Source organism: Crocodylus porosus, unplaced genomic scaffold, assembly GCF_001723895.1.
Source record: "Crocodylus porosus isolate Cpor-Errol unplaced genomic scaffold, CroPor_comp1, whole genome shotgun sequence".
Classification (NCBI taxonomy): domain Eukaryota; kingdom Metazoa; phylum Chordata; order Crocodylia; family Crocodylidae; genus Crocodylus; species Crocodylus porosus.
Genome location: NW_017728931.1, coordinates 68,205,243 through 68,223,726, shown reverse-complemented (window position 1 = coordinate 68,223,726; position 18,484 = coordinate 68,205,243). Strand labels below are relative to the sequence as shown.

The 18,484-nt window shown below is 40.7% G+C and overlaps 1 long non-coding RNA gene across 1 annotated transcript; it reads left to right on the top strand.

Moving 5' to 3' along the window:
* Positions 1 to 3,095: 3,095 nt before the first annotated feature.
* LOC109316093 lies at positions 3,096 to 13,554 on the top strand. The gene is made up of 3 exons (XR_002102682.1): positions 3,096 to 3,108; positions 10,074 to 10,077; positions 13,463 to 13,554. It is a non-coding gene; the product is annotated as an uncharacterized LOC109316093 (long non-coding RNA).
* The last annotated feature ends 4,930 nt before the right edge of the window (positions 13,555 to 18,484 follow it).

Sequence of the window (18,484 nt, the reverse complement as noted above, 5' to 3'; positions counted from 1 at the left end):
CAGGCTTCAGGAAGATTTGAAGCTATAAAATGTGTGCGTCTTTTATCCTCTGAATGTGATTAATGATGTTCTGTGTTTTGAAAGACATTATTAAAAACAGAAGCCCATGACTTCATTGTCTCTGACAATGACTTTGAACATGGGGTCAGTTCTTCCACTTTTAAATTTCTTTGCAAGATTAAAAGAAAGTAAAAACAACTGCATTTTGGGGGGCTTTACACAGATGGAGCAAAGCAGAACACACACGTTTTCAATATGCTCCTTCCAATGAAACTGCACCTCATTCATATGATATTGCTGGTAAGCAAATGTTAGCGATGGGGAAATCTAGCCATCAGGAAAACATACTGGGTTCAGGAGTATCTCAAGCACCACATGCTAGATTCTTAGAAGATGTTAAGGAAAAAAGCTTCAGGATTTGGTTGGAGAAATTATAAATAACAGATGTATTTCCTTATTTGCATTCCTAGAAAGTCAGTGATTGGCAAGAGAATTATCATAATGTCAAACTAAAACAAAATGCACAAGAGCATAGATTAAGATGAAAATGTTAACAAGTTATTAAATGCCAGTTTAAATATGTGAAATAAGTTTTCATAGGAAATATGTTTGTATCACAAATAAAATGTGCTATACACGTACATGGCCCCTATACAAATTCATGTAAAGTGACTGAAAATATCATATTGAAACAATTTTTTTTCTCTTTTTGTGCTTACTATTTGACTATGATCCATTATTTTATCGACGTTAAGTAGAACTTGTCTTAGCAATACCTGCAACATTTGAGAACTTGTTACTTCCTTCCTGATATCCAAAATCAAAAAAGCTAGAATTCTGGCCCCACTAAAATTAATGGAAGAGATCAATTTGACTTTAATGGAATCAGTTTTTCACCCAAAGTATTTGCTCCAAATTTAAATCAAAATAAGCTGCTCAGTTATACTTCAGAAGGTGCATGTGATAAAGCCATCCTGGCTGTGATTATTAATAAAGAAATGAGCATGTTGCTATACTTCGCTAGTCTACCCTACTAAGTATTCTTCTGCAGTTCTTCAGGTAGGCAGCTAAGGATCCTGCTGCATATTGAAATCTGGGATGGTCTGAGTTTGTAGTAGCCCATTTGATGGGTTGCAAAGGAACCAGGAGCCTGGGAATTTAAGTCAGCTTAAGGTCCCCAGCTCTGGGGAGGTCCATGCAGCTTGAAGGCTCCAAAAGCTACCATGATAGGTTGTGGGAGAGCAGGACAGCCAGGCTTGCAGAAGGGCAGGCAGATTTTGAATACTGTCTGGATTCAGCCAGAAATTTGTTACAACTGAAACATTTCCATGAGTAGTTTAGATTTTGATAAATGCGAACATTCAAAGAGAAAGATTTCATTAGAATTTTTTTGACTAGCTTAAAAAAAAAGAAAAGAAATCAAAGCCTATAATCTGCAGATTATAAAACTAGCTAGGGCAAACTGGATCTGAGGACTTGCTTTCCCAGTACGGAAGTGTTGCTTAGAAAATATTATTTTCCTTGATATATATGTTTTGTCTTAAATGTGAGAGATGCAAATGTTTGAACAGATGGTGAACAACAGTGAGAGCTTGTACTTGTCAAATAGGAGTATGAATCCAAATCCAAATGTAGCTAAATTAGCCTAAATCTAATTTATAAAATATGGTTTGTGTGCTTTTGAAAACAACTAGTATTAATCTAGGAATAAGATTTCACTATGTAGTTACATATCTACATGTTACCAGCTACATCTGCATGTTAGCTGCACTGTTCTGAAACCAAAGTTTTTCTTTCTTTCCTTTTTTTTTTTTTAAGAAAAAGGACCAGTTTTACTGGTATACATCTGGTGCAGCTCCATGTGCTATAATGGAATTGATCTACATTGAGGGCATTGTAACACAGAGCAAGCTCTGGCCAGTTTTCCTTAGTTTCAGTTTACAATCAGTCTCAGCGAATTACTGTAGCTGTTCTACTGTTGCCTACACCTCACTGGTTACTAGGCCACAGCCTGACCTTAAATTTGTATGAAAAATTAAGTGGAAGGCAGACGACTGAGTTGTGGTTTCTTTCAGCTTCATATCATTGCCCTTCCATCTGCTGAAAAAAATGCAGCTGCCTGATACGGTAATGTCACTTTCAAGTTTTACACTGAAAAAGCACTAAGCAAGGCTTAGTCAGAGCCATTTTTCAGCCAATCCTTCTTTTTGGAAATGTGATGATGTGAAGACAGACAGGACTTGGGGAAGAAACAGTCCAAAACCCATCTCCCTCACTCTATTACTGCAAGTCACCCCTGTTATTGAAGACAACCTACACTTACCCTGCAAGCTTCAAAGAAGTTAAAATAATGTGACAAAGCCATGAAGTTAAATTAAACAGATCTGATCTACTCAACCAATTTGATGTCTGTGACTTTTTCCTTTTAATTATAAGGTATTATAAAATCCACAGTGTGGATTACAGTAAGTGATAGCAAGTTAATATAGTAAATCAGAAAGTACCTGACTGACACATCTATCTAAATACTTAAATAGCAGCCCTTTGTATTCCAAGTGTGTTTTAAGTAGTTAGTTGAATTAATGGTTTGTTTCACAAAGGAAAGAAAAAGTTAACGTCTTACATGATAATGGACATTTCAAATTAAGATTTGCTTTGCATTTCAAATACAGTGAAACTTATCCATAAGATTGGATGCCTTGGTTTTATCCACTCTTTTAGAGCAATTCTACACATACAGTTCAATTATATTTTACTTCAATATAAAAACAAGGCTAATGAATATATTAATGACCCTTTTTTACATTAAGGTTATCTCACATCTAATTAGAAGCACATTTTCAAGTGAGTTGCTTACAAATAACAGCACATATGGCAGATTCAGGAACCAGACAGTATATGAGTTTATACATCTTGGGCCCCCGTTCCTATTTTCCAATTCCATTTGTTACCAGGTAAATGTACATGTCACCAGTAGCTGTTGCAAAATTGTGCTATATCTCCTGTATACCATATTTACTTCATAGATTTCATAGATTCCATAGACATTAGGGCTTGAAGGGACCTTGGAAAATCATCGAGTCCAGCCCTGTGCCCGAAGGGCAGGAAGTCAGCTGGGGTCATAGGATCCCAGCAAGGTAAGCATCCAATTTTCTCTTGAAGGTGTTCAATTTTTTTTTTTTTAATACCCCAGAATTTTGTACTTAATTATAGATACTTAAATCCAAGGTGAGGTTATTTCCCCAAACAACATAGGGGATGAAAAGCCCTTAGATTTATTAACAGGCCCAAGGCACCCGGCATCTCAGCTTTAACTTTGGCTTGGACTCAGACCCTCCAGTGTGGCTAGCAGGGTACAGGGGAGACTGCACTACCTGCCCCTCCAGTCTGCCCCACAACCTGCTTACCTTCTGCTCTGGCTCCTGCCCCTCCAGCTCTAACCTATCTGCTGCTGCTGCTTCTACTTGGCTGGGCCAGGTTGAGGTGGGCCAGGGTCACTGCTGATGCTTGCCAAGGAGCCAGAGCTGGAGATGATCAGCATAAGGTCAGCAGCTGGGAGGGGATGCAGAGGGTTGAGGCCCAGGAAAGCAGTGGGGTACAGGAAGCAGGGCTCAAGGACAGGCAAGGTGGACCAAGGAGTGGGGGGAGCAGTGGCAGGGTGGACAGGGAGTGGTGGAGACAGGCACAGTGGGTGAGGGGTGAAGGGGGCAGGTGCCACGGGAGGCAGGTACTGCAGGACACAGGCAGCAGTGCTCAGCCACAGGCAAGGCAAGGGGCAGCAAGGGGAATGGGAGGCATACAGTAGTGGGGGCAGGAGGAAGTGTCAGGGAAGGAAGGTGGTGGGGGGCAGGCACCAGTACTGGGGCATGAGAGGTAGTGGGGTCAGGAGTAGGGGGTCTGGCCAGGGCGAGATTATGACAGGGCAGGGCCCTAAGCTAGGGGTTCCCAGCCTTTCCATGCTGTGGCTAATGCCCTGTGGAGTTTGAAAGCAGGATGAGTAGTGAAAGAAAGAGGCTGGCAGCACATGTCAATCCCACATCTTGTGTGTTTATCTATGGACCCAGCCTAGCTTGGGTCATCTGAGCCTTTATGTTTGTGTACTTGATTCTGGAAAGTGTTTGCTTCTATAAATGTATCTAAGTGTATCTGCCTACCTCTCATGTGAACTAGGAAGCAAGACCTCCTCTCTGGGTGTCTGACCCTCTTTCATGACTAAAGAGTCTCAAAGACTCACCTCTGGCCATCAAGTCTCACCTCTCCTCTGCTGGTCCTCAGCTGCTCATAGGTGAATGGATATTGTATATTGGATCCTAGCAACCAAGAAGACTTTTAATGTCTTCAGATGTTAAATGACTTCTAATGCAGGTGTTACTTTCCACAAACCCATACATCAAATACCATCAACTTGCTACGTTTTCTACGGTCTTTACCACTGCTAGCGGTACACACAAAGCTAGGTCACGCATAGGACTCTTAGCACTCCAGATACAGCCCTGACCTAACTCTCTTTGGAGTAATATACATCTCTAGTCCTTCTAATGTCCTTCAGCATCTTGTTCTCAGAGACCTGAATTTTGACTCTTTCTTACACAGGTATTGCTTACTTCTCTATGGCTTCTTTTCCTTTTGTACATACACTCAGATCCTCCAAGCTTATCACCTATTCCAGTTTATCATATATTGATAATACAAATAACTAATGTGCAAATATGAACACAGCAAAGCTTCTTCTTTTAATTCACATGCACATTTTTTTCCACTGTAGACACATCCACACATTAATGTGCCTTTGCATTAAGTTTAGTACCTCTGATATAAGATAAAGGTGCAGTAGCTGCACTAATGTGCAGTAGCAAAGAAGAATATTGTTTTTGTGATGCTTAATGTGCAATAGACTAATTTTACTGTGTGTTAGTGCATTAGTATGGTTTTTGCTGTGATGTGCTAATGCACAGTAGCACAGTCCACTGGACATTAAAGCACCTTCTGTAGATGTACCCTGTATGATGTGACTGAAATCTGGAAAAGAGGAATCAATAAAGTGAGTCTCAGATTAAAAACAATGGGCACCTATACACAAATGTGAAGGCTGCTCCAACATGCTGGAATTACCATGCTCCAGCAGCCTCCTGCATCTCATGTATCAGTGTCTCCCCACTTAAAATAGTGGCGGGATTGCTGGAACTAAAGGTCATTGAATGAGCTTTATTTCAACTGCCCACACCACAATTTTTTAGCATGGGGACACTGATACATGAGATGCAGCGGTGCTTTAATTAGAGTTGCTCTCAGAGCTGCTATAATTAAAGTGTCCCAGACCCCCGGAGCAGGTGTACAAATGCCCAATGTTTGTTATACTGTAGTTTTATACTTCTGGTGTGAAAAGGCCTACATAGTCCATAAGTTCCAGAGAGGTTGATAAATGGTGAAAGTTCTTCTGGTACATAAAGAAAGTGAATATTAGTCATCATTGGGCAATAAATGCCATTTATTCTTTGGAAAAGCAACATTTCAGATTATGCTTTTGTTTTATGTTGATGTGCATATTAATGAGAGATTTGAATTAGTTTCAGCTGATGCCAACGAAAGAACATTTGGGTCATACATGTGCGTGGAATACCATTACTGTTTTATTAGACTATGAAATTACTGCTCATTCTTATGGAATAATAAAAAAAAGGTATTGTGGAAAGGGTCTTTTTGCAATTTCTAGCCATAAATGATAGATATGTTTTATACTGCAGGCAGTAATATTACTTATAAATGTATACCATACAGCACTTCAGTTTAAAATAAAGGAGTAGGTTAGTCAGACTCAAAACCATATGCTGTGGCTAATGCCCTGTGGAGTTTGAAAGCAGACTGTTAGAATAATTATTCCTACTTAACAGAGTTAGTGAAGAGAATGTGGCACTGGATGACAGGGTTTACTGTACCATAGTCTAATGAAAACCCTCTGTAAAGTTTCTCAGGGTTTCTTTCAGGTCTTCAATTCTGAAGTTTATTATTATTAGGCCAAATGGGGTTAAATAATTTTAAAAGGGAAAATGGAGGCTCTACATTTTCAAATTCTCTTACTATTCCTATATTAGCAGTCACTATATGATTCATGGGAGTTTTCTGTCTTCACTTGGGGGCAAACTGTAAGACAAAATCATAGCAGTTTTTCAGAATGTATAAAAAACATTGAGGGCTATTGTATATTTAAACTACCAAGAAGTGTTTTATGCTATACACAAACACTATACATATATATATATAATGTACGTGTGTATAATATGTATTATGTGTGTAATATATATTTATATATTTAACACATATATTTAACACATATATTAAACTTGATCATCTCTATTTTTTAAATATTATCAGAAGTTTGGATGTGATCATTTCCTTAAATAGGAGGTAGCAGAGAGTGCATTCCTTTATGAATAAATCACGTGGGTTGTAATACAAAAATACACTGTAATATTTATGGCATAGGTATGCTTAAAAATCACCATTAACATTGTTTCTAAAATGTTATTAGCAATAATATACAATATAATTTCTAACCTACCTTCACCTATAGATCAAATTTGAATACAATATGATGATCATTAATGCAATTTAGGTTTTATTTCCATTCTTGTAGGACAGCCATGTGAACTATGTTCTTATCTAATTCACTGGCTTTGTTACTCTTGGACAGTGGGGGATATGAAAAATCAGATTACCTCTGGGAAAATTTCATTCTGGATATATCCACATTGCATGCCCAGCATTCCCAGCCAGAGACACTCTTGAGTATGCTCCTCCTACCCTCTCCAGCTGGCACACAGGGAACATAGAAATATGGCAGTGAGGCCGCAGTAGGGGAGTTTCCTACAAGCACAATGGAGACAGAGATGAGAAACAGCTGCTGGGAGCTGTTAGGGCACCCTTCTGTGTGCCTTAATTGCCATATTTTCCAGCTTAGTATGCATAAGTGGCAGGAGCAGCCAGGGTATGCTTTCAGGAAGCTCTTTCGTAATGCTGGAGATACAGTATAGACATACTCTCTGAGTTTTGCATGAAATGTTGGTCATTTGAAGTCTGTGGTAAAAGAGACTTTTTCTTTAATGAGGACAGATTTCAGCTTTGGTTTCACTAAATAAAACCATTTGTAATTCTAGGTTTTCAATCATGGAATTTGGAGATGAAATAGCCCTACTAGACCATCCAATCCATCTCCTTACCAATGCAGGGTTGTTTCCTATTTTTATACTTTTTTTTCCTCTTGTCTAGTTGAAATGTCCCAAATAATGAAGTTTCCACCACTTCCTCTAGTTTTTCCAAATCCAGACAGAAACTTTTTTATTACCCAATACATCTCAAGCCAGAAAAGAAGCAATGACTTGCCTTCAGGGATCTTTCCATAATCTGATGGATCTTATTAAAAGGAAGTTATTCTTCATAGTCAACAAAATTTTCTCTCTATTGTGGAAAAATCCTATAAAATTTAACAGGATTGAATTCAATCGAGCTTTATAGAATTGTAAGATGTGTCTATAATATTGCTCAACATATATAACTTTTTATCCTTTCTATGGGTTTTTGTATCTACATATTTTTATAGAACAGATATGATTTACTACTACTTGTAGGATGGTTTAAAATTCAAAGAAAAAGTTTTTTTCCCCCTCCATTATAGTCTGTCAGACTCATCTATCAGGTCTTAAGTTTCTCTCTTTAGTCTACAGTAAACTTATTCTTAGCATTTCCCATTGTAGATGAGAGGAGTGAAAATATATAACTGGCTAGTTTACGCTAGCCCTCTTACAAATGGAACTCTACCTTTCTTGGACAGAAAAACTGAGTAAGAAAAAGTTTAATAAAATATTTTTTTAAATGAGGACATAATTTTATCTTCCTAAATTTGTATTTTTGTTAAAAAAAAAAGTATCTTAATTTTCAAAAGAATTTCACACAAAACATCGCATATTGACAGCTGTTTAGTGCTTAGCAGTTCTGACCACCTCTTTAGGTATTGAATTATGGAGTTTGGGCAATTGTCTTTTAAAATTCTGAGCTTAGGATAGACCCAGCTGTATTTAGATGTACCTTGTATCTGCCTATATATTTTTTCTCTTTCTCTTTGATATGTCTACTTCTCAAACACTTATGTGTTGTTATAACTATTCCTATCTAGTCATTTTTTAGGTGGGCTACACCTTTTCAGTTGTTTTGTTGTTACAAATCAGTGTGAGATTTTCATTTGAAGCCCATACACATGTGGAATATTCATACTTGCCAATTCCTAAACTGTCATGAGAATAATCTGAGTCCTTATGCTGATGACCACAGTAAAATAACAAAATTAATAACAACCACCTCAACAACAACACCATCACACTCAGCACACGCCATTTTATAGCATTCAGTAAACTGGTTTTCCTGTGTAAAAATACACCTAAAAGCATCCTTTTAAATCTAATCCCTACATTTTTCATTAAACATATGAAAAAGAAATGGCAAATTCTGGAGGGTCATTTCAGAGATGTATCTCAAAATATAAACACTTTTCCAGTCCTACAGAGGCTGTTGCCAAAACCTGCAGCCCTGTATCTCCATGGTTTTATTTCAGCAATAGGCTTTGGAACTGATAAACTTTCTCCATTGGCAACCTCCATCTCCCTTCTTGCTCTTAGCTGCTGCCAGAGAACTGGTAGATGGAAGAGTCTTTTGTTCCCTCTGGAATCTTTTATGGATATATCCTTTCCCTACTTTCAATGACTCCCAGGCCTCCCTCATTAAATTAAATCAAATCACAAAAATATTTTTACTAATGTTTGGTTTCCTAAGTCATTCATTTAAAAGATTAGTTTAAAAAAAATAGTGGCTTCTTTCTCAAAATAAAGATTAGCACTCATACCTGAATAGCCTGCATGCCCTGCTGAGTTATTTAAGGGTATCTAAACTAGTTAAGGGTGACTGACAGGACTACCCAGTGTGCCAATGTGTCTTCTGGTTTGGCTTATCAGATAACTAGTGAAATTTAACACTGATGGTGTTGGTTACATATTAGCAGTATTACTGTGTAAACAAAAACAGCATAGGCTTGTTTTATATTTTTCAACTCATTTGAATTATTTGTCTTTTCTTGTTTAGGAGGAACTCCGGCACTGTTCCTGTTTCCAATTAACAAGCTTGTAGAACAAAAGAAGATTCATTTCCCTCATTAGCTTTTACAAAATAGACTCTGGCTAGGTGTACACTGAAGAAGCTATGGCCCCAACTCTGATGTAGATTAAACCAAAAAAATGCTTTTTTCTTGGTTCTTGTCCCTAAGCAAAATTATCTCTGTGGGAAAAAAAAACCACTTTTATGTTAGTATAACAAAGGATTTTGCCATTGTAGAAATACTGTGGAATAATACCCTTCAAAACTGAAGCAGTTATTTCTAGTATAAACCATGTCTGAAAGTAAGATTTAAAAAAAAGCATATTGGAATTAGATATCCCATATCCACTGAATTTTAATGGGTTTTTGGCATCTTTGTATATCTTTATACATATGCATAATCATTAAACATTATGTTGCAGTAAACTGTCTTAGGATATGTCTACACAGCACAGTGTAGTCCCTTCCAAAGATACGAGAGCTTGTTTATCATTAAGATACGTCATCTTCCCCAGCTGGTGTACAGTACCTTTAACAGCTATTACATTTTTAAATCTCATTGGCAGAATGTTACACTGCTAAAAAGCCATAGGAGTACACAGCACTAGAGGTATCTCTTCCTGCTCAGTGGAGAGGTCATCTGAGCTAGCTTTTTCTTTACATAGTCCAGGTACAAGCCAGTACAGCTTCAAATGTGGGAGGGGGAGGCATGCAGGAGTAGCAACCTGCACTGCACAGGTTAAAAAAGCCCCCATGCTGGTCCTGTGGTGAGATCAGAAAGGGGGGATGGGAAGTGAGGGGGTGACTGTACCACTGCATCCCCTCTGCCCTTGGCTGCATTAGTGTGACACTTCAGAATAGTGCCACGTGAATTCTTCCAGCATCTGAGCTAACTCTTCAGAGATACTCTTAAAGCCATTCTTTAGGAGTAGAACAGTATGGAAATGATAATATACAAACAATTCAGCAATTTTAATACACTCAGACTACCTGTGACTGATGTAGCTTTCATTTTGACTTGTGAGGTACTTGTAAGGACTTGCTTCATCACAGTGCTGGCAGTCCTGGGCTGTCAATGAAGATTTTAGTGCTGGCTTTTCCAAGAGTCATGATCCTCCTTAAATCAGTATGGTAGTTCCTATCATTACCTGTAGAGCAGACATTACAATGCCTTCAGTGGTTAAGTAGGCCTGGTACTTTAGTTTAGTTATTTACTTCTGGCTGCATCAAAGGACCAGCAGAAACGCCAGTTGACGGGAGAGGGGAGAGATGTATTAAGGATGTAATATGAAATGACTTCACAAACTCCACATATTACAATATTGGGAACATTTCAACCAAATAAAAGGGCTCAAATAAAATATAAACTGTATTTCAGTAGGGAACCTTATGTCTTATGATCCAAATTTTTATACGTTCAGCAATCTTCTCACCTATTATAGATGGTTTGTGTGATTTATTGTTTGTATCTATATTAACTTAGCACTATTAATCTTTTCAGCACTTGTATACTTCACTTTAGTTATAGAAGACTTATTTTACTTGAACTTCCTCCTTTTTTATTTTGATACCTGCTATACAGAAGGCAAAAGCAGAAAGCCAAGAATCTAACAAGGAATTAATTAGAAAAGCAAATGTCTATTTAGGAAACAACTTCTGATGTAAATGATCTCATAATTTTCAGTTTACAGCATTACTAGCAAGATTTTGGGTTTGATAGGTAATGGATCCAAGAAAAGCCCAGTCTGTCATTTCTGTGTATGAATAATAAATTATTGTAGGCCCAATCCTACAATCTTTACTCACATATGTAATTCTTTCCAGCAGATTATTTATGTTTGTAAAGATTTTTTGAAGCTAATAAAGGTTAGGCATATAATAGTACTTTTGTACTGTCACCAAAATTGTTCCTTCTGTTGTTTTGTTGATTCAAATTATTCTGTAGTTGTATTTCTTCTTAGTGTTATTATTTTGTTTGTAATTCCTTTGTATCTGATTTCTAGAAGGCAACTTCACTACCAAAATGGGATCTGACAGTGATTACATCATTTGTTATGAACTACAAAAAAGTGAACTTTCATCTATTGTAAGCATCAGCAATAACTAGACAATTTCATAATAAAAATGGCATTAGGCATCCCAGAAATAGCAAGATATTTCAGATGCACTCAACAAGTAAAACCCTTGGTGTCCTTTTTTGCACACATCAACAAACTGGTTAGCTTGTAAAACCAATTACATTTTCCATTCTCTCTTGAAATAAAATGAATCTGAACATAATTTAAACACTAATCCAGCATGTAATGCAGAACGACAGGGTATGAAAAGCAATTATTTTGTATTGTAAATACCAGGATGGATAATATGGTGACAGAATTAAATAAACAAGAGTGCTGCTGATGACCCAATTCAGACAGCTCATTGTGCTGCAGGATTATAGTTTTCTAAGTGGCTTACTACAAAGAACAGATGCTTTTTTATACAAAATGAAATGCCATCCCAAAGCATCAGCTCATATTGCTCCACTGGGACTTCTGTATGTCCCAGCAGTTCACAGACTTGAAGGTCTTTGCTTAAGGATCTTGGAGCACAAGTGGTGTTCTCATCAATCCTCCCAGTGGAAGGCAACGGCCTTGGCAGGGACCATTGTAATATGGAAGTAAATGTGTGGCTGAGATGATGTCAGCATGAAGGCTTGGGATTTTTTGACGATGGGTGGATTTTCTAGGGAGGAGGACTGGTATCAAGAGAGAAGATCCATCTAACAAAAATGGGAAAGAGCATTTTTGGGTATTGTCTTACCAATCTAGTAAGGAGGGCTTTAAGCTAGGTTCTATGAGGCATGGTGAACAAAACCCTCCAGCAATACAGAAAATAATTCAAAGGGGGAAGGACTGGAGGAAGCAGTTCAACTTTGGCAGAGGGCCAGAGAGCCACAGGAAATCAACAAGTGATACAAAAGGAAAACAAGTAGTTTGGAATGCAAAATATGTCCAACATATATATACAAATGCAAGAAGTATGGGGAACAAGCATGACCTTGAAGTCATAGCTTATTAAAAGAACTATGATCTGATTGGTATTATAGAGACTGTTCTTATGACTGGAATGTCAACATTGTGGGCTACCCTTTGTTTTGGAAGGACAGGGTTGGGAAAAAAATGGTGATATTGCCCTGTATGTCAAAAATACATACACTTATTCCTTTGTTCATGGGGAAGAAGGTAGCAGATCAGAATGTATTTGGGTGAAAAGAAAAGATACAGCACTGATATATTGGTGAAGATTTATTACAGTCCACCGAGTCAGGCAAAAGTAGATGAGACACTCTTCAAGGAGATTGCAAAATTATCCAAAAGTTCTGAGATGACACGGATGGGATACTTCAGTTTTCCAGACATCTGCTGGAAGAATAATACAGCCAAACATAAAAGTCACCCAAGTTCCTAATTTGTGTGGAGGATAACCTTTTGTTTGAGAAGACTGAGGATACAACTAGGGGATCTTGTCCTGACCAACAGGGAAGAACTGGTGGAGAGTGTGATGTTGAATGGGTGTGATAGGCAGCTCAGGAGAAAATTATCATGATATGATATAATTCCAGATCCTGAGATGGGAGAAGCATGAGGGTAGCAGGAGCAAGTTACTTGATATAATAAAGGTAGATTTGAACTAACTCAAGGAGATGACAGGTATAATGCCATAGGAAGACAGACTGAAAATTAAGGCACCCAGGCAGACTGTACATTTCTTAAGGGAACAGTATCAGAAGCCAAACAAGAAATGGTTCTGATACACTAGGTGCACAAAAAGAGTAGTAAGAGACCAATATGGCTGCACAAGCAGCTTCTAGGATGCTACAAGTGGAAAAGGAAAGCATACAGGTAATTGAAAGATGGGCAAGTCACCAAAGAAACATACCAGAAAATGACAAAAATTTGCAAGAAAAAAGTCAGGGAGGGAAAGGTGAAAAAAGAGGGAAATTAAAGACAGCAAGAAGAGGTTCTGTAAATATTTTGGTCAGAAAAGAAAGACCAAGGAAGAGGTGGGTTACATAGCCAGGGTGAACAGAAGATATAAAGAAGATAGATATACTTTGCCTCAATTTACACAAGAAAAAAAGCTGCAGCTAGACACCAGAGGGTTATTTGGATAAGAGGATAAGTTGTGGAAGATGATGATAATATTAATAAAAACAGAGAGTTTTTTGGGGGGTCAGCAGAGCCTGATGAGTGTTATCCCATGGTACTGAAAGAAATGGAAAAGATGATCTTCAGAGAGCTTGAGAGAGCCCAGAAGAGAGCCATTCATATGATCAGAGGGCCTTATGATGACAGCCTTAGAGCCATGGGACTCTTCAGACTGGAAAAGTGCAGACTCAGGGGTGACCTGGTGGCTGCCTATAAGTACGTAAGGGGTGTGCATCAGGATCTGGAGGAATGTCTGTTCACCAGAGCACCCCAAGGGATAACAAGGACCAACGATCATAAACTCTTCCACAACCATTTTAGGCTGGACACAAGGAAAAACTTCTTTACTGCCCAAGCCACCAAGGCCTGGAATAGGCTCCCTCCAGAAGTGGTGTAGGAACCTACTCTGGACTCATTCAAGAAATATTTGGATGCTTATCTTGCTGGGATCCTTTGACCCTATCTGACTTCCTGCCGCTGGGGTAGGGGGCTGGACCTGATAATCTTCAAGGTTCCTTCCAGCCCTAATGTCTATGAAATCTATGAAAACTTGGAGCCATGGGCAATAGTATTTACAAAATTGTGGGAAATGGGTGAGGTACTACAGGATTGGAAAAGGGCTGACATAGTGCCCCTCTTTAAAAAAGGCAAAAAGGAGGACCTAGGGAACTATGGAACTGTTTGCCTCACTTCAATAGGAAGATACTGGAACATATTATAAGGAAGTCTATTTGCAAGCAGCAGGAAAGTCTGATCACAAGAAGACAGAATGGATTTAATAAGAACAAATCAGGGCACTCATAGCCCATAACAGCCAAAGCCCCACCAGTGGTGCATGGCTCTGACTTAGTACCAGGGTCTGCACATAGTGACACAGAGCTGGCCCAGCCTAGCCTTCTGGCATTTGCCTTTGGACCAGGGAGGGGCCACCATGTGGGTCTCCTGGCATTGGAGGTGAGAGCTGCGTGCCATCAATCTGAGCTGGGCTGGCTTTGTGCCTCCATGTGGGGCTTCTAGCACTCAAGTGAGGAGCTGCATGTGGAGACATGGGGCCAGTCTGGCCTGGTCTGGTGGAGCATGGTTCTGGCTACAGTGCTGGGAGCCCCATGTGGCAGCATGGAGCTTGCCTGGCTTGATGGCACATTGACCAGGAGCTGCAGGGAGTTGCATATCATCAGGACAGGCTGGCTTCATGTCACCAGCCACATGTGGCTTTCCACTGGAGTGCTGGAAGCCCCACATGGAAGCATGGAGCTGGCCCAGCCCACTGGCACGTGGCTCCTACCTCCAGTGCCTTGAGCCCTACATGCTGACATGGAGCCAGCCTGATCCAGTTTGAAGGCATATGCCAGCTAGCCAGGCTGGCTTCATGCCACTGGGTATGGCCCTGGGACTCAGCTACCAGGGGGCTGAGCCCATAGCAGGCTAGCAGTGCCCAGAGGGCCTTCCATCTGCTGCTCCTGTTGCTATCAGCAGTAGGGGCTGTGAGCCATGGGGTGGGGGGGGCATGTGGTGGGGGTTTCCCCCACAAACCCCACACCCCCACAAATCCCAGACCCACACAGACTCCACACCCCACCACCTACTCTCACACTTCCCTAAACCCCACACACTCCACCCCCACCCTCCAAAACCCACTTCTCCATACACACTGCCACACCCACAGCCCACATAGACCCACCCACAAACCACACACCCACCCACACCCACTTTCACACCCCACACATGCCCCACACCCTCACAAACCCCACACCCACCAAAAGCCTCAACCCCCCAGAAACTCACACCTCCCCCTACAGACCCTCTCACAAACCCCACATGCACACACTCCCACAGTTATCCCCCACACATCCCCCACAAACCACTCACCCATCCACACACCTTCCCACCCATCCACACACTCCCACAGTCATCCACTACAGCCCCCCAAACACCTTCACAATCCCCCACAAATCCCACAACCCCCTTAAAATCCCCCTCACACCCCTCTACATACAATATACCTGTACATACACTAAGCAAACACACATAAATTAGGACAAAAATATTTTTTGAATAAAATTGAACTATGTTATAGTAGATAATTTTTAGTATATGATTTGTTTTTTTTCCTGGCTCCAAGATGGCAAACCCCACTTCCAAAAAGAGTTCTTCCAGGGTCAAGAGGAGGGACTTCCAGGGGCAAAGGTCAGGGGTTAGGGGGTAGGACTTCAAGTCCCAAGATGGTAATCAAGGTGAGGGAATCTCTCAAGTGGTGGGGCTACCTTTGTAGCCCTCAAGCGCTCACCAAAAGGTGTTAAACAGCACTCCAGCTGAAATAATTGCCCATCCTTGGACTAAATTCTAGAGCAGGGGTGGGCAATTATATTGGGTGGAGGGCCACTTACTCAGTTTTGGCAAGCTGTCGTGGGCCACAGGGGTAGCCCTGCCCCTTGACAAGTGCCCCACACCTTGACAGGTGCCCTGTCCCCTGGTCACCATCTTGGGACCAATGTCGCAATGTCTTGGGACCAGTGTCCCAGGGCCAGCACCAGTGGGGCCCAGAGCAGGGCACAGGCTGGCAGGGGTCTGTGGAGCCAGGGTGGGCTGCACCAGCAGGGAGAGTGGGGAGCTGCCTGGCTCCATAGAGGCCCTGTTGGCTGCTACCCTGTACCCCTGCTGCCCTGTTCTGGGCCTTGCTGGTGCTGGCCATGGGACTCCGGTACAGGCCCTGTGTTACTGCACCTGCTTACTCCCTTTGCCTTCCCAGCCCTGCAGGACAAGTAGTGCTGGTGGTGGGGGGTGGGGGAGGATTTCACAGCCCTGACCCCCTTCTCCTGTCATTTTTGACAGGAACCAAGGACAGATAAATTTTAATTTTCAAATTTTTTTTTTTAGGGGCCCCATGGGCCAGATAGAATGGCCTCGGCCTCATGGGCCAGATCTGTCCCATGGGCTGTATTTTGCCCACCCCTTCTCTAGAGCACCTAGACAAAACTATTATAAAGTGGAAAGACAGCTGACTCAATACCTGCAAATAATTGATAATTATAAACAGAACCACACTGAAATAGCAGAAGGTTTCAAGCAGAATCCCTGGGATCTGTCCTGGGTCCAGTGTTGTTCAACATATTTATTAATGATTTGAATTCTAGAATAGAGAGCTTCTTGAATAAATTTGCAGATTATTAAACTAAGAAGGATTTGGAATGCATTGAAAGATAGGAGTACAATTCCAAAGGATCCTGATAGATTGGAAAGGTGGACTGGAACTAACAGGATGCAGTTCAATGTTGACAAATGTAAAGTGCTACAACATGGGGAAAATAATCAAAAATATAAATACAAAATGGGTGATATCTGGCTGGATGACAGCCCTCTCGAGAAGGATCTAGAAGTCTTGGTGAATCATAGATTCAATATAAGTCTGCAGTGTGATGTATCTGCATAAAAGGCAAATGGAGGTTTGGGATGAATCAATAGAAACATTAAGTGCAAGACATGGGAGGTGATGGTGCCTTTTTACTTGGCACTAGTTAGAACTCATCTAGAGTATTCTCTGCAGTTTTGGGCTCCACATTTTGAAAAGGGCATGGAGAAGTTAGAGAGAGTCCAGAGGTGAGTGACAAAAATGATAAAGAGCTTGGAAGGTAAGTCATACAAGAAGAGGTTGAAGAAAAGGCATAGCTAGCTTGTGGGAAAGCCACTTAAGAGAAGGCATGAAGCAGTTTTCAAATATCTGAAGGGCTGTTATAAATAAGCGGGGAAAAGATCTTCTCATTCTTGCTCCACACAGAAGAATGCAGACCAAAAGAGGAAAAAAAGTTTCTCCTGTTAGAATAGTGAGGTAATGGAACAGACTGCCTAGGGAAGTTGTGGGATCCCCATCGTTGCGGGTATTTAAGAAGACATTGGACAGCCATTGGTCAGGGATGATCTAGGAGTAGCTATGCCTATGCTCTGCTATGGGTATTTCATAGAAAAAAGAATCATAGAATCATAGAAAATGAGGGTTGGAAGGGACCTCAGGAGGTCATGTAGTTCATCCCCCTGCTCAAAGCAGGACCAGCCCCAATTAGATCATTCCAACCAGGGCTTTGTCAAGCTGAGCCTTAAAAACTTGGGGGGGTGGAGATTCCACCACCTACCTAGGTAACTTGTTCCAGTGCTTCACCACTCTCCTAATAAGAAAGATTTTCCTAATATCCAACCTAAACCTCCCTTGCTGCAACTTGAGAACTTTGCTCTTTGTTCTGTCATCTGTCACTACTGAGAACAGTCTAGCTCCAGCCTCTTTCGAACCACCCTTCAGGTAGTTAAAGGCTGCTATCAAATCCCCTCTCAGTCTTCTCTTCTGAGTTGCCATATGGAATCAGGAATATTTTCCCCCTGGTGTTGCTACACATGACACGGGTTTTTTGTGGTATTTTTTTTACCTTCCTCAGGGTTGTGGACTGAGGTGTGCCAATGCTCCTGCTGGGACTTAAACCTGAAGGTCGCTAGCTAGAAAGTCTTGATTCTCTGCTCAAAGTTAGGCTGATCACCATATTTTGGGTCAGGAAGGAATTTTAGCCCACAGTCAGATGGGTACAGACCTTGTGGTGGGGTGGGGGCAGAAGGGAGGTAAGGGAGGGAGGAGTTTGTCTTCCTCTATAGAAGTGGTCTCCAAACTTTTTTGATTGTGCACCCCTATCAGTAAAAGAATTTTGAGCATGTACCCCCAATATATGTGTATTTATTGATAAATAATATACATGTACTACTCGCGTACCATACATGACACGTGACCATCTGACATACGGACCGAGTGAGGGTGCCAGTTTCAATCTGTATATTAAATATTAGTAAAGCTTAATTTCTTTTTTATTTTTTTTAGATTACAAAAAATATAAATAAAAGTTCTAATATTTTCTTCCCACACCCCAATGGATCATCTTGTGCACCCGCTGGGGTGCACGCACCCCACTTTGGAGACCACTGCTCTATAGCAATGGGTGTATTCCTCTTCCTTGGATCTCTTGAGCACACTTTAAGAACCCTTGCAGCACCAAGGCATTGGCCACCGTTTTCCCTGTGCTTTACTTGTAGGTGGGTCAGAGTTGACTGTGTAATTTTACTAATAGATTAGACAATGGATTTTATAGGGTAGTTTGGATAGGGATGATCCTGTCTTT